Consider the following 11,485-nt stretch of genomic DNA (forward strand, 5'->3'; position numbering starts at 1 on the left):
GAATACCTCTTTCAAATCTGTAGGGGATATAGGTGCCCAGGTATTTCACTGCCCCGGAAGCCCACTTGAATGGAAAGGATGAAACCAGATCGGATAAGAGAGTATCCGGTAGTGATATATTCAAGGCCTCTGATTTCTGAAGGTTGATTTTTAAGTTAGAAAGGTCTTGAAATGTGTGGAATTCCGACATTAGGTTCGGAAAGGACAGTGTAGATTGTATATTTCAAGCGCAGAATACAAATTGAAAATTGGGCTCTGATTGGTTGCTATGGGCAGCAAAGATATTCATTTTAGACAGTTTCATAAATCTACCCTTTAGGCCTCATGCACACGATCATATGAATTTTACAGTTCTGCAAACTACAGATACCTGCCGTGTTCATGGTGCATTTTGCTAATAAAGCTGCCTAGACGCAGACAGCACATGGATGACATCCGTGTGCCGTCCACATTTTTTGCAAACCCATAGAAATGAACGTATCTGTGTAAAATTTACAAAAAAAAACGGATTGGAAATACAGTTGTCTGCAGGAGGCCATAATGAAAAAAAGCTGCAACAAAAAACTTGTTTTTCAGCCTTTGACTGCTATGTACAGTAACGTGGCCACTGTAGGAATTTAAGGCTGTATTACACTAGCAGATAAACGTGCAGATCATCGCTAACTAGCGTTCGTAGGAAAGGAACAAAGCTGCCCCATGTGAATCTTTAGTTAAAGGAATGTATAGCTGGAAGATGTGACTGCTAAATGAAGCTAGTAGAATGTAACACAAATTGCGTCATTAACAATTCAGTGCCCTATGAATGCCAGTCTTTGACTAAATAACCAATAATGACAAAGTAAGTCATTAGAGGGGACTTGACTTTTGCCTCCCAACATTCAGCCATGCTTGATTAGACCACTAATGCCTTTTTGTAGACTTTATTTGTTTTCTTTGCTTGGTGTTGTTCTTTTGTGTTTGTTTTCTATAGTGTTGAAGAAATGTAAAGGTTAACAATCATCTAACATTACCATTCACTGCAAAAGCAATCTAACACCATTATGATATGGTTTTCCAATGCTATAGCTTGATGGTTATCAGTATAATAGAAACTGGAACAAAATACACGAAATAGGAAAGCTTGAAAGGATACACACATAATTTGATCTAAAAATACATACAGGACTGTATACAAAGAGAAAATGGAGAAACGGGCTAAAAGGCAGAAAGTATCACAAAAACCTAAAACCTCAAGGACATGCAAATCTTCTGTGCAGAATGTCTTTCATATGGAAGAACTCTCCGTTTGGGAAGCCCCAGTACATCATAAATATCAGAAGGTCTGGGCAACCTGGAAGATCTTCTGCTGATCTACAGAGTTTTTATCTAATTATACTGTAGATAATGCTTTATAGCTACAAACATAGTACACCACCATTATCTCAACAATTTAGAAGGAATACCTTTCCCTCCACTCCAACCCCATTTCTTCCCCCTTACCACTATCTTTACTACCTGTTCCATACTATACTACCACTTTAATCTCCTACATGTTCTTATTATATATTGTATTCTAGAGTCATTGACTGGTTTATTATAAAACTTATGGTTTATCTTACATTTCAATAAAAATAATTAGCAATAAAAAGTCATACCAAAATACAGTGATTAGCTGTTTTAAAGTAATTTACAGTGTTTGTAGCAGTGTTTTCATAATTGTTTAGCTCTGGGCTGAATCTTTCTCCTTCCTCCTATGGCAGCTTACAGCATGGTCCCTTCTGTGCAGAGACCTGGCAGTGAGGAGAACGACTGAAGATACATGTCCAGTTCATTATGTGGACATGCATATTGCTATACACATTGATCATTATGTGGAGCCATACAATGAAACAACATTTACCATGAATGAGTGGACCATTGGAGCATTTCATGTTCCGATGCTCCCCCTTGCCTTGCGCTGAATTGCGCAGGGCAAGGGCTATTTGTTTACATTTGGACACTGCTAGGCCTAGAAGTGTTGCAGGTGATGTCACCGGCTCTAATGGGTGGGCTTTAGTGCTGCCCTAGCCTGTAAAAATAGCGCGAAAGCCTGCCCATTAGTGGCAGTAAGTCACCGGGCTCACTGCTATGCGGAAGCCTCTGCCTAGCTTACCCATGGAGAGCCCGATACGTCACCCGATCTCTAGAAAATCGTGTAGGGCAAAGTAGAGCATTGGAGGATGAAAAGCTTGGATGCTCCACTCATTCATGGTGAATAAGTGCAGATCAGGTTGTGTCCGGGTTCAACTCTGGACCCGGACAACTCCTGTAATGGTGTAACAACCCTTTTAAATCTGCAGCACTGAATATATACAGAGTTTGGTGAATAGCTGAATGGACAAGGCCGTTTTCATTTCTCTTATTTAACATACAGTACACAGCACCAGGTTGCTGAATGAGGAGGTTGCTGATGGGTCTAAATAGACTAGCCAGACTGAAAAAAACTTCACTTTACTAGGGATGCTACTATAATAAAATGTACAAAATAATAAAGCCCATTATTGGACATCCTACAACACAGTGAAAGCCAGATATCCCTCAAAGGAAGGAAAACCGAGCAAAGGGGTGTCCTCATTACAGAAATCACCAAATCCACCATATTAAGTGGCCCCTATGTCAAGATCCCACTCTTTTACAAGCTTTAAGGATGTGACGGGGAAGACCTAAACCAGTTATCCATCCACAGACAGCTGTTTCGGGGTGTTGCCCCTCATCAGTGTGGAGTAGTATTCTGGATAACCGGGAGCAATGCCTTGGAGACTACTCAAACAAAACAATAGCTGATCTTAAAGGGAACCTGTCACCGGGATTTTGTGTATAGAGCTGAGGACATGGGTTGCTAGATGGCCGCTAGCACAACCACAATACCCAGTCCCCATAGCTCTGTGTGCTTTTATTGTGTAAAAAAAACGATTTGATACATATGCAAATTAACCTGAGATGAGTCCTGTCCGTGACTCATCTCAGGGACAGGACTCATCTCAGGTTAATTAGCATATGTAGCAAATCAGATTTTATACACACTAAAAGCACACAGAGCTAAAGGGACTGGATATTGCGGATGTGCTAGCGGCGATCTAGCAACCCGTGTCCTCAGCTCTATACACAAAATCCCGGCGACAGGTTCCCTTTAAAAATAAAAACATCCCAAAAATTTTAATAAATACAAATAAATCCCCAAAATAAAGAAAAAAAAAACACAAATCACATTATCACATTATTGAGTCAAATAAACAAAAGAACTTTAATTCTTGTCTAAACTGTGTCTGGTCCTGAAGGTATTACATTAGCATTAAGGCTTATAAGGCCATGTTTTTTCATGTAACATGAATGTGTTTCTGTGTTTTCTCCCTTTTCTGACATGTTATACTTAAAATGCTTGTATATTGTAATGTTAATGTTTCAATGAAATGAAAAATAATCATTTGTAATAAATGACCAAAAAAACATAGGCATTAACATATCATAAAAGAGTTTAATCCACGTATCGAAATACACTGTAATCCAGTGTTTACTGGTCATAATTGTCAAATTACAGAAACATTTCACAAGGATACAAGACCAAACCACAATCCCCATGGGATGGTACAGATGGTGCCTGTTACTCCTACAATAGGCACAATCCGATGACTAAATAGATGGATGTAACTGAACAATGTGAGGAGGGAAGGAAAGAATTAGACCTGTCCAGCGCACAGGTTCAAAAGATGCACTTATCCCTGACTTGCTGACTACTGCTAAAGGAGAAGTCTGGATTTTTGTGGCCAAGCACGAGTAGAAAAAGAGCATTTGTTTCATCTACGACACATAGTGAGTTCAGTCACAAATGAAAAATCTACCTAGTTCAGATGTAGAATTTGTAAAGTGCTATTTGTTACTATTTTTTCAGCTATAAATGATGTTACATATGTTTAATTATCTGTTCACATGTGGACAAATGTCCATCATTTTAATCTACAAAAGATTTACTTGATGGTACAGAAACAGCAACACAATCATTTAAAAAAGTAAAGAAAACCGAAAGAAAGCAAAGCATCAGCATTATCATAATGGGCTGCAATCTATCTGCATTACAGCTCATGCACACAATGGTATTTTTCTTCAGTGTGCTATCCATCATTTTGTGGTTAGCACACTGACCCATTCACCTGATCCATTGTGACCTGAGGATTTTGCATGAGGCAGCTCCCTGCACGCTTGCATTGTTAATAAGCCATCAAGGATGTTGCGCCTCTTGCACAACAGGGCAAGGTGAGCACCTGACTGTATATTGTGCAGTTCCGTTCCGCACCATTCCGCATTTCCGGACCCATTGAAGTGAATGGGTCCACATCCGTGATGCGGAATGCACACGGAACGGTGCCCGTGTATTGCGGAACCGCAAATGCGGTTCGTGTGCAATAAGCCTTAAAGGGGTTCTGCACTTTGTTTAAAATGATGATCTATCCTCTGGATAGATCATCAGCATCTGATCGGCGGGGGTCCGACACCCGGGACCCCCGCCGATCAGCTGTTTGAGAAGGCAGCGGCACTCCAGCAGCGCCGCGGCCTTCTCACTGTTTACTGCTGGCCCAGTGACGTCACGACTAGTATCAACTTGCCTGGGCGGGGCTAAGCTTCGTTCCCTTGAATGGAGCTTAGCCCCGCCCAGGCCAGTTGATACAAGTCGTGACGTCACTGGGCCTGCGGTAAACACTGAGAAGGCTGCGGCGCTGGTGGAGCGCCGCTGCCTTCTCAAACAGCTGATCGGCGGGAGTCCCAGGTTTAAACAAAGTGCAGAACCCCTTTAAGCATCTATATGTAGAAATGTATATATGATACCTACTCATAATGATAATATAAGGTAAGTGATCAATTTAAAACTTAACATTTAATACACACAATATAGAAAATTTGGTCCCATGATGATTGGATACAATTATAGAAAATAAAAGGAGCAACGCTGTGGTACACCCACGGAGAACAGGTGCAAACAACTAGAGCCCAAAAACAGAAAATGGTGCTCGGCGGCACTCAAATTAAACCCGGTGGTCCTACCGCTCAGATGAGAAGCTCCTTGGAATCACGACCGCCCGTCCAGTGCTGATAGATATACACACCGTTTGGTGACGGCAGACGTGTGCATCAGGGTGTAGGAATGTTAGGATTGCTGGCCCTAATATCACCCTCGGGCCCTACAATGGCCTAAATGGCGTGACCACGGTTTCCCGCGATCAGCCAATGCAGGAACCTACCCCTGGAATTGGTGCGCCCTAATAAGCCCTCAGCTGCCTAGTCCCTACACGCATGTTTCGCAAACATAGAAGAGTGAATGACTCATCAGGGGAAACACGGAGCCTGGGCTGAGACTGTGCAGGGAGCGCTGACAAATGTTGACAGCGGGCACTGCACAGAGGCAAAGTTTAGACCACAGTCCAGATAAAAGGAGAATGTGGCCAAACCTAATAAACAGTGAGAAGGACAAACTGATACTCGTCCTAACCACTGCTAAACACTAATGGCGCATGGGCTGGTGTAGCCTACTCATAATGATACCTATGATACTTGTTATTTAATTACATTTACAGCGGCATATTCCATAGATACGCTATAAATGTTGGAAATACCCCTTTAATGTCATCTATATATTAAAGTGACAACGGAGACTATTTCTTTACAGTGCTTTCTGTGTCATGTCACATATTGTGTTTTATATTGTACAGACCGACAATGGAAGTGACAGTTACAAATAATGCATCTATTTGTACAAGAGACAGCACTTACCGTATGTGTGTGAGAGATCCATGGTATTTCTTTGCCAAGAAAAGGGTAAATGTAAATGGAGAAAAAAAATGGCATTATAACATTATTATACATTATTTATCTAGCTATTGTTTAGAAGTGCACACCTCCCAGAGCAGCACATATGGCAGCTGTTATGGGGCCCAGTGAATAGGGGCCCACCTCCTAGGTTAACGAAATACAAGAGGTGGGATTACACTGGGTTATTCCCAGTGATCTTTCACTGTGGAAACACTGAGGTAGCGAGATGTTATGATGAATGAGTTCCATGAAATCCTATTCACTCATTAAAACTTACATGTATGCGGTTTCAAGGGTTTGTTGCATCTTTTATTTGGCATCGTGTCCTTTTCTTCATGTTATTGTTGTGGCTTTTCTGTCAATAAATTCAATGGGCGCAACCAGTAACAGTTACAAAATGATGGCAGCTAGCGGTAAGTCAGCATGTAAAGTGTACTAGTATAGTGAATTCTGCTGTATATAATAGGGAAGCTATTTTTAGAGCAGGGGTACTCAAGTACTTTGTGAAAAGGTCAACATACCTGGGTCTACCATTGGGTGAAGGTCCAAGCAGAACAAATGTGGGACAGGATTAGTGGTGCATAGTGCAATGATATGTTTTTTTTTACTATAAGCCATGCCTCTAATCCCGCCTAATACCCTTTCTGCCCCATACAGTAATAGTACCCCTTATTACCATGACATGATTAATGTTGGTGGGGTAATTAGGATTCTCACGATGGGAGCAGCACTGCAGTACCACTCATGGCCACTAACCAGTGCACAGCGCTGTGCTGATGCCTATTTCACAGCAGCCAATTCAAACAGCTGATTGGTGGAGGCTCTGGGAATTGGAAAGAGTGATTATAGTCCTGAAAGACCTAAACAGTGTTAACCTAGTGCTTTGTGCCTGCGATTCTGTCCCCACACGCAGGTACGGACGCTGGGCTTTCTCACTCCCTTACACTGCTGCTCGCCATGCTGCATGGGCAGCAGGGTTCTTTGCTGTGGTCTGCACTCCTGCCACCCGCATCTCCCCCCTGGCTCTGAGCGGAGCTTGCACTCTGGCTCACAGTTCCTTGTGTGCGGGTGTGTCTCTCCTCCTTATATAAGGCAGCATGCACACACCTTCTATCTGGTCTGTAGGATGTATTTAAAGGCGGCTCCTTATACAGGAAGGCGCCTGAGCAACTTAGTCACTAGTTAGTCTAGAACTATTTTGTGACTGTGGTTAGTGTGATTCTGCTTTAATGTGTATTGTACCCTGCTTCTTGTTTAAACAGACGATGCCTATTTGCTGCCTGCCCTGGCCTAGGACTACGTTCACGGACTCTGCCTCATTGCTGCCTGCCTTGACTTCAGCCATCCTACCCTGACTACGCTTCCACCTGATCAGCGCCCTCTGGGTGTTCTGTACCACCTGGAGGTCAGTCCAGTGGGTCCAAACCCAGGTCCCAGTTCCCTCGTGTCTCCAACGCCCCTCGGAGGTAGCACCTGGTACACCCCTCGTGAGAGTCTATCCTCAACACATAACAAAAGAGTTGTCTAACCCCGAAAACATTTTTAGCGAGGGGCAGGAAAGTGTATAAAAGAAAGAAAAACCTCTCTCCAACCTATCCTGAAACCTCTGTCCAATTTATCCTCAGTAAGGCAATCAAGCTCATCTTTCTGTCAGTTACATCAATGCCGGCTATTTTCTGTGCCAGATCTCCTCTCGGCCAATGATCTAAGACTAACCTTCTCCAATCATCTCAATACTCATCTCCAAGAGTCTGCACTAACCCAGAAAAATAAGATTCATTCCCAGCATACACGGTTCCAAAGGAGTTTTAATGGGTCGTTCGCTCGATCAGTGGCAGTGGTTACTAATAGCCTGGCCCCTGCTGTATCCGATGGCATGGCTGAAAACTATGATGCTGGTGGATTAGCCCCTTAGATGCTGCGTCTAAGGGTTTTACAGAGGGAGGGAGCTCCCTTTCTCACCCCATGAGCTCCCTATGATGAGATCGCAGGGTGCCGATGGCTGCTATGTCGGCCTGAGGCCTTACAAAAGCCTCCAGGCCTTATAGCTACGAACTGTCAGTGAAATACTGATAGGTACAATGCAGTACAATACAACATGTATTGTGCTGCATTATAAAAGTGATCAGACCCTCAAAAGTTGAAGTCTAGTGAGAGAAAAATAAAAAGCAAAAAAGTGTTTTATAGAAATAAAAACATAAAAGTTTCAAGTTTAGGTATCGGCACACCTCTATCGACCGGCTATATAAAAATATCACATGAGCCCCCCCCCCCAGTCTGGTGAATGGCATTAAAAAAATAAAAAATTTAACAGAACAGCCATTTTTTGGTTACCTCGTCTCCCAAAAACCATAATATCAAGCAATCAAAAATGTACCTAAAATGGTAACAATGAAAACGTCATTTAATCTCGCAATATAGCATGGCAATAACAAAACTCAAAAAAGCAATGGCAGAATTGCTGCCTTTTTCGTTATCCTGCTTCCCAAAAGGCAAAATAAAAAGTAATCAATAAAGTCACATGTATCGCAAAATAGAAACGATAATGAGGGCAACTCAAAAAAAATAAGCCCTCACACAGCTGTGTCGATATGTATGGTTGTCAGAAAATAACTGTACTGATAACAAAAAATGGAGTATAGTCCGGTCCTGAAGGGGTTAATAACAACACAGCGCCTGTACAAAATCTGTGCTGCAAAAAGGTGTTTTTTCCCTTCTGAACCCTGCAGCATACCCAAACAGCATTTTACGTCCACATTTATTGCATTTCCTAGTAGAACCCCCAACCCACCTAACAATTTAAAGAGCGTGGTGCATCTCAGAAGGCCCCACCTGGGTGCAACATATTGGGCACTGAAACGCCATGTCTGTGGAAAACTTGCAATTTTCACTTTGCACAGTCCACTGCAAATTCACTTCAGCAAAATACCTGTGCTGTCAAAATGCTCACTCCACCCCTCAATACCTAGAGGGGCCGAGTTGCCAAAATGGGGTCACTTCTCTGGGATTCCATTTATTATTTCACCCCACAGCCTCTACAGTTGTCAGTAGGGATGAGCAAATTTCATATTTTGAACGTCGAGTTCGTGTTGTGATATGAGCTAAATTGCGTTATGGATTCCGTTACCACGGACCATAACGCAATTCCACAATGCATTCCGTCATGCAATTTCGTTATGGTCCGTGGTAACGGAATCCATAACGCAATTCAGGTTATACCACAACACGAACTCGACGTTCAAAATATGAAATTCGCTCACCCCTAGTTGTCAGCACAATGTGAGTAAATCACCAGCTCAAAATGTAAATGGTGCTTTTTTACTCCTGAGCCCTCTCACACGTTCAGGCAAAAGATGTAAGGCGTTATTAAAACCAGGAAGCAAAATCTGCGTTTCAAAAGTCAAATGGAACTCTTTCACTTCTAAACCCTGTGGTGTGCCCATACAGCAGTTTATGATCATTTTCATAGCCAAGTGTTTCTAAATTCTGTAAAACACCTTTTGAGTCAAAGTGCTCACTATACACCCTGAAAAAAATTGTTGAGGGGTGTGGTTGCCAAAATGGGGTCACTTTTGGGGTATTTACACTGTAGGGGTACCTCAGAGTCTCTTTAAATGCGACACAGTGCCTCAAAACCATTTAAAGGGGTTCTGCACTTTCAATTAATTGATGATCTATCCTCTGGATAGATCATCAGCTTCTGATCGGCGGGGGTCCGACACCCGGGACCCCCGCCGATCAGCTGTTTGAGAAGGCAGCAGCGCTCCAGCAGCGCCGCGGCCTTCTCACTGTTTACCGCCGGGCCGCCCGCCCACTGACGTCACGACTTGTATCAACTAGAGTGGGCGCGGCTAAGCTCTGTTCACTTGAATGGAGCTTAGCCGCGCCCACTCTAGTTGATACAAGTCGTGACGTCAGTGGGCGGGCGGCCCGGCGGTAAACAGTGAGAAGGCAGCGGCGTGACTGGAGCGCCGCTGCCTTCTCAAACAGCTGATCGGCGGGGGTCCCGGGTGTCGGACCCCGACCGATCAGAAGCTGATGATCTATCCAGAGGATAGATCATCAGTTAATTGAAAGTGCAGAACCCCTTTAAGCAAAATCTGCCCTCCGAAAACCATATGACGCTCCTTCCCTTCTGAGCCCTGTTCTGTGCCCATTGAGCAGTTTACATCCACATATGGGATGTATCTCAATCAGATAATAACTATCAAGCAGAATTAGGCCTCATGCACACGACCGTTGTGTGCATCCGTGGCCGTTGTGCCGTTTTCCGTTTTTTTTTCGCGGAATATGCACCGTTTGGCAGCCGCATCCGTGATCCGTGTTTCCTGGCCGTGAAAAAAATATGACCTGTCCTATTTTTTTCACGGCCAACGGTTCACGGATCCATTCAAGTCAATGGGTCCGTGAAAAAACACGGATGCACACAAGATTGTCATCCGCGTCCGTGATCCGTGTCCGTTTTTTCCTATCATGTCAATGGCAAACTTGACTTAGAATTTTTTTTCATTTTTCATGTTCAAGGATCCTCCAAAATTCAAGGAAGACCCACGGACGAAAAAACGGACCCCGTTTTTGCGGACCTTAAAAAAAAACGGTTGTGTGCATGAGGCCTTAGGGTAATAAATATGGTATGTTTTGAAGTTAACCCTTGCTGTGTTACAGGAAAATTTACTTTGCTTTAATTCCTGTGGAACACCTAAAGGGTTAACAAGGTTTCTAAAATAAGTTTTAAATAAAGGAAATGTGACAGAATTTTTTTTCTGCAAGGTAAAACCAGATAGCAACACATATTCTTTTTTTATTTTCTCATTGAAGATTTTATTTTTTTACTATTTCCTGAACATGATTAAGGTGGCGGCCATCTTGGTTGAGCTGTTCTTAACAGTATTTAGAAAGCAATAAGAAAATTGCTTTATGGTAGCCACATGGGCCATGGACACAATGGTCTGGAGGGGACCCCATTGACTTTTATGGGATAGTTTTCTAGTAATGCTTTGTGACCTGTGAAGAGGTCAGGAGTGAGTAAATAAGCTTTGACAATCACCCAATGTGAATGGTGGATCCTGTGTTATCTATACGAAGTGGCGATATGTGTCATTCTAATCTTACCTGTAATAATAAGCAGATAACTGCAGTAAAGTGGTGCCTATTATTAGGCTTAGTGGCCAGTGGAAAAATGCCAGGATTTTATGTTTTTTGTTTAAAAATAGAAATTGACATGGAAAATAAACACATTATCAAAAATTCACTAAACAAGGATAGTACTGTTCTATTAGGGGGGCGGCTGTTCCGCAAAATATGGAATGCACAAGGATGTCATCCATATTTTTGGCGGATCCATTTTTTTGCAGACCACAAAATAGATACAGTCGTGTACATGAGCCCTAAAACAAAATTTACAAGAAAATAGCAAGTTTTTCCAAATTTCTTGTACATTTTAGATTTTTTTTTTTACATACATATCTGCTACAGGGGTCGCTACAAGGCTGCCCATGTTCACTATTGACCAGGATCCTCTCTTACAAGTTTGGCACATAGAGGGGCTTCCAGATAAGCCCTATATGGCATAGAAATGCCCACAGAAAGGCATGTGGACAGGAGTTGTCCTACAGCCATACGTAACAAATTGTTCTCATTGATTTGTATTTTGCTGCAGATTTGC

This window comes from Bufo gargarizans, unplaced genomic scaffold (genome assembly GCF_014858855.1).
Source record: "Bufo gargarizans isolate SCDJY-AF-19 unplaced genomic scaffold, ASM1485885v1 original_scaffold_1345_pilon, whole genome shotgun sequence".
Classification (NCBI taxonomy): domain Eukaryota; kingdom Metazoa; phylum Chordata; class Amphibia; order Anura; family Bufonidae; genus Bufo; species Bufo gargarizans.